Source organism: Terrapene carolina, unplaced genomic scaffold (genome assembly GCF_002925995.2).
Source record: "Terrapene carolina triunguis isolate 2854851 unplaced genomic scaffold, T_m_triunguis-2.0 Scaffold96, whole genome shotgun sequence".
NCBI lineage: Eukaryota > Metazoa > Chordata > Testudines > Emydidae > Terrapene > Terrapene triunguis.
Genome location: NW_020664447.1, coordinates 31285900 through 31291899, shown reverse-complemented (window position 1 = coordinate 31291899; position 6000 = coordinate 31285900).

Genomic DNA, 6000 nt, shown 5'->3' with positions numbered 1-6000 from the left:
TCAGATGCACTTTACAGCGCTGAAACTTGCAGCGCTCGGGGAGGGTGTTTTTTTCACACCCCTGAGCAAGAAAGTTGCAGCGCTGTAAAGTGCCAGTGTAGACAAGCCCTAAGTTTCTATCAGATGACCTCATGATATATCTGTGTGCATATACTAAACAAATGCTAAAATTCGCCTCATCCCCACCTACCGATAAGTACCCTCAGTCTAAGTTCAAAAAAAGAAAAATGAATGAAGAAATTTGTCTTGTACCATGTCCTTTATTATTGAGCAAAGGAAATATATAGGTATCTGGAATACATTTCCTAACAAGGAAGTCTTAATATTGCTCTTGTCATTTAAAACTAGACAGGATAGAGTACTCAAGAATTTAAAAGGTCAAGTTCCCACTTCAACAGGAATTAACCCATATTACATACACTTTTTTGATAATTCTTTATGCTGTTAAATATATACCTCAATACATACAGTCTATGCACAATGGCCAAGGTAAGGTTGTCAGAACCTAGTCTTTTATATCAAATTGTCATATTTTGTTGCACTAATGTAGGTTTTTTGCATTTGATTTTTTATAAAAAAAATTATAGTAGTGAGTGTGCAGTCATTAAGAAAAATTTCTTGTCCTTGGAAATTGGATATTACCTCATCTGTGGATGAACACATCTGCTAGTGTAAAGTATGGCACCCAATACAACAATAAAATAAAGAAATATATGTTCTGGTACAGTGCATCTGAAAGATGATGCAAGGTGATTTTTTCAGCATTAAAGTAGGACAGGTACATCATGGTAATAGATAAAATTGTTTTTCTTTTTCATTAGAACCAATTCCAGGAGGGCATTTGTGGAAGGGTTCAGCTTTTCCTGGTCCTCAAAATATGAAATGGTATCTTGTGGTGATAGCATTGAGGGATAAGGTAACCATCCTGGATTTGATTCAATTCCTGTTCTAGTTTTAGCCCACTTTGCTTATGTAGGAGAAATAGTCCCAGGTTATGTGTGAACTGACTGTTTGACAGTTCCTGCTGGAAACATCAGTTATGTTCTAACAGTGCAGTAGCTATAAATGACAGAGAAATGTCATGACCTACACTGGAAAGGGCTGCTTTCTAATTCAAAGACCACTGGTAATTAATCCTTCCCATAAACCGAAGGGGAGAATACTGTATCAGAGCTAGGTCATCCTGAGCTAAAAGAAGAACAAAATTTCCCACAGGATCAAAAAATATTTTACTAATTTAAACTAATAACAAAATTCTTTCACCTGCCATTGGTGGAACACAGTAGGTGTTTAACTGTGCACAACACCATATAACAGGAAAGACAAAGAAGCACAGCTGTCAACTGCAGTGCAAATTTAAGGAGGTGGAATGTAAGCATTAGTGATTAAATTTGGCCAGGACACCACAGATAACACCAAGTCTTGGAAAAAGTGCCATAGAATTTTGAATGGCAACAAATAATCAGGGCTTCAAATTTACATTTCATCCAAAAGACAGCACCTTCAAACAGCACAGTGCCCCATAGAACCATGTTGGGGCAATGGATCAGGGCTGCCTCAAAGGGAAGGAGGTTACCTACTCAAACACCAATATCCCTTCCTGTTACGTATGTAATTGTTCCTTGACTCATCGAAGGGCCGGTTTGCACTGGGAATATTTTTATCAATGTAGCTACACTGGTGCAAGCCCCCAGAGTCGATGCACTTGTGTGCTTAACCCAGTTTAAATCCAGGATAAACTGCAGCAGTGCAAGTCCCATATCACATTGGAGTAGCACATCTACACAGGGAGTTTGCCCTAGCACAGCTATGCTGATACAGATATCCCCAGTATAGGTAAGTCCTACATTTTCAAAGTCCAAGTACTCACCAGCCTGACACAGATGAGTTTGCAAGATCTTCCCAGTGCCAGGTGATATTGCTGAACGCAGGAAACAAAGTAACAGAAATAAAATTACATGCCTGTTCAAAATAGTTTTACATTTCTTTACTTTTTGTTCAGAGTCTCTTCTAATCTTTATGGGTTAAGTGCTTCATTCAGGGTGAGATCCTCAGTTGGTATAAATCGGAGTAGCTCTTTTGACTTTGGTGGAGCCACGATGATTTATACTAGCCGAAGGTCTGCCCCCCATCTTTCTGCCCTAAATTACACCAGTGAAAGCTCATTGATTGTCATTGGTGACACTCAAATGAAAATAAGCACAGATTTGGACCAAAGTATTTGAAAGGAGTTTAACAATGGGACAGAGTGCCCAATCTGGCATGAGCAGATCCTGTGGATCCCAGAAAATGTTTGCAAAATTTCTTTATTGATTGGTAATTATTTGGATAGCTTACCTTCTAAATTATACTTTATGGAAATGCATAATAATTAATTAGTACATAGTACTGACATAGTAGGTGGGCAAGTTAATCCCAGCATGCATTGCCTTCAGGCCCCATTTCCTATGGGAAGGTGGTATTGTAGTTTAGGTTATTTTCTCAGGATACCTAGGAGGATAAATTCCAGACCCTGTGGTGGACATGCCAGTGGAATGAGTCAGATCACTTCAGAGAACACTAAGTATAGGGTGAGGATAGGGTGTTTGCTTGTTTGTTTTTTACATTTATTGTATAACATCCATTACATCCATTTAAATAAAAAAACCAACTGGAAAATAGCAAATTAATTTACAATGTCTTTTAAGCTATTTTATACTACAGTGTTTCTTCCAAACAAGAAATAAAAGCCCAAATGTATTCAGGAGAGGGAGAAAATGTCAGTTACATACTATCTTAAAGTAGGAGTTCCAGACCCTGAAATAAAACACTTCCATCTCTTCTGCAAATGACGCAATCTCTAGTGAATTCCAGAGGGGGGGTCCAGTTTGTATTAGAAATAATCTCACTGATATCTTTGAAGTGCTTTTCCAGTCACAGACCCCTATTTTAGGGAAACGAAAGCTGTCATTGAGATGTCCTCACTTGTGTCTAGGCAGGGCTTACAGAGTTCTACATCAGCAGAGTATACTGAAACAGCACGAACTGATGAAAGGTTGAGAGACAGTAAAGACCAACCTCATCCATTAGCTCCTGATTTAGAGAAGACAACATCCAGTGCCTGCTTTTGGTGACAGGCGGAGACGCTGACAATAAACAGTGTCCTAAAATCACAGATAACCAGCCAGCAAGCCATGAGCTCAATTACTCTTGGGGCTGGTCTACACTATGGGGGGGATCGATCCAAGATACGCAACTTCAGCTACGCGAATAGCGTAGCTGAAGTCGAAGTATCTTGGATCGAATTACCTGGGGTCCACACGGCGCGGGATCGACGGCTGCGGCTCCCCCTTCGACTCTTAACGAGATGCGATATATCGATCCCAGATAAATCGATTGCTACCCGCCGATACGGCGGGTAGTGAAGACCCTTGTAAATCAGAAGACTGAGTTCCATGGCAGATGGATAACCCCAGAGTAGGGAGGCTAATCCAGTAACTATAACACATCAGTGGGTAGGAAAGTTTACAGGGACTTAAAGAAAGGGGGTGGGGAAGTGTTACCCTTGTTTACAATGGATAAAGAAGGCTTGAAACCTTTTTTTTGTTTTTTGTTTACTTTTTACCTTAGAAATATTAAGAATATCAAGTCTAGTTTCTCCTGTTTTCCTGGAAGTCTTACATGGAGAAGTGAAAAATATGGAGTAGGGGTGTGAATAGGAAGAATTTCATCCCTCATTCAGGTTGCACTTGCTTGATATTTGATGTCATAAACCTAGTCATTGTCCAGTCATCCATACTCTCTTCCAGGACAAGCACAGTCAATAAAATTTGAATTACTAATGTAAATCACAGACTTTTTTAAAAAATTGAAGGCTTTCATCTGCCTCAGGCTTATATATTTTACATTTCAGCCAAAATGGTCCAGTTCTGAGAATGAGGCTAGGGAAAAATATGTTTTGCCCAATCTTAAAAAAATTCTTGAGACCTTTTTATAACAGGTCTAGCACCTCCTGCTTTGGAAAAGGGACTTGAAATTTGGCAAGGGGGAGAGGTGACCTTTGCGCCAGGGATGTGAAAATCCATCCACATTTGGCCAATTTATAAGTCTATGAAAAATTGTAGTTTATACACACTCAGTTAAGCTAGAGCTTAACATTAAAAATCTCCAGAGTCCATCTTTGCTGAGCATGTGCCAACCTCTCACAGCTCCCAGTGCTGACCAGGCTGCCCATGTGTCATTCCCAGAGCATGCTGTAGCCCTGGGCTAACCGGCTCACAGGGAGTTTTGCTGTAGAGACTGCTTCTTCCTAGCTTTCCTCGGGTGGAGTGGAGCAGGGCTAGGCAACAGAAATGAGAGCAGGGTCTCTCTCTCTCTCCTTTGACACGCCCCCACATCCAATAGCGTAGCTAGGGGAGGGGCGGGGCAGCGGCTGCTCCCCCACCGAGCACAAGTGGTGCCTTTTTAATTTTACTCTCCCGGGAGTGGGGGGGGGGGAAAGGCGCCACCCGCTGTGGCCCTTTTATTGACGGGGCGGCGCTCCGGGTCTTCGGCGGCGGGACCTTCACTCGCTCCGGGTGTCTTTGGCGGCACTGAAGCTTCATCGCCGAAATGCCGCCGAAGACCTGCGGAGCGAGTGAAGGTCCCGCCGCCAAGTTGCCGCTGAAGACCCGGAGCGCTGCCCCGTCAGCCCCTCTTCCCTCCACCTGGCTACGCCACTGCCCACATCCCAGTACTGGGACCCAGGCAGCATGGAAGAGTGCTATCTGATGTGAATCCAGAAGGAATGGGCATGGGGGGGGGGGGGGAGGGAAAAGAGTAGATCGGGAGGAGCGTAGTGAGACTGGGATTGGAGAAGAGGGGAGATAAACTGACTGGGATTTGTCGGGGGGAACTGTGACTGATTGGGAAAAGAACACAGAGGTCAAATGAGGAACTGGGCAAAAACTGGGACTCACTGGCTAAGGAGACTAGGAACCAATGGAGGGGGGAGAAGAGGGGCAGGGAAATGAAGAGAGGGATCTGACAAGGAGCTGGGATGTGGGGAGAGAAATGAGACTGGCTGGGCAAAGAGAGTGGGACAAGGAGACGGGGAGACAGATTGGATAAGGAGTCCAAGGAGGGAAACTTGGACTGGTAGCCAGTAGCGAGGTGGGGAGAGACAAAACTGGACAAGGAGTCAGGAGGGAAGACCTGTGACTGGCTGGGCAAGGAGACTGAGCATAAAGAGTTCGGGTGGGATGCAGGGGCTGGAGTGCCTGAATGCCTGGGGAGTGAAGATTGGGACTAGATAGGCAAAGAGAATGGGAATGGGACTAGGAATCAGGGATGGGGGAAAGAGACAGAACTGGGACAGGTTGGAGGGGATGGGGCAGAAGGGATCAAGCCTGGGGAAAATGGGTAAAAGAGTCTGTGCCCACTAGAGCACACTCCTCTTCAGAGCCTGGAATGGAATCCACAATTCCTGAATTTCATCATTTCTCTGCTGTCAGGAAATATGTGAAAAACTCACTGGTAAAGGGTGCATTTCATCTCTCTCTAGTGAAGATCTATAACAGTTACTTCATTAGATCACATGACAAAGGTCTGTGTGATGGATCTAAAGGTTCCAATCCTGCTGATGAACCATGTGGTTCAGTATAATACCACATGATGACATTTGTTTTTTCAGTTTGCTTTTTTTAAACACCTAGGAAATTAAACACACAAAACTATTTAAAAATCATTCCAATTAAGGTTGGAAGAGCCCCCCCTGGGAATTTATGATATAGTCTTTAATTACATGATCACATGCCTCATTCAGTCCACAAGATAGATGTTCAATTAATGAGTGGCTTTTCAATGTTTTGTTTTATTGGCATTGTTCAATGTGTGACCAAAGGCCTTATTTATTGCATGCTCTTCAAATCCTGCTCTGAAGACAGAATTATTAATTTCTTCATGGGCTTTTCTATAGGATCTGAGTGCTTCTGCACAAGCATTAATTACGTTACTGAATCTTTATAAAACCATGTGAGATGA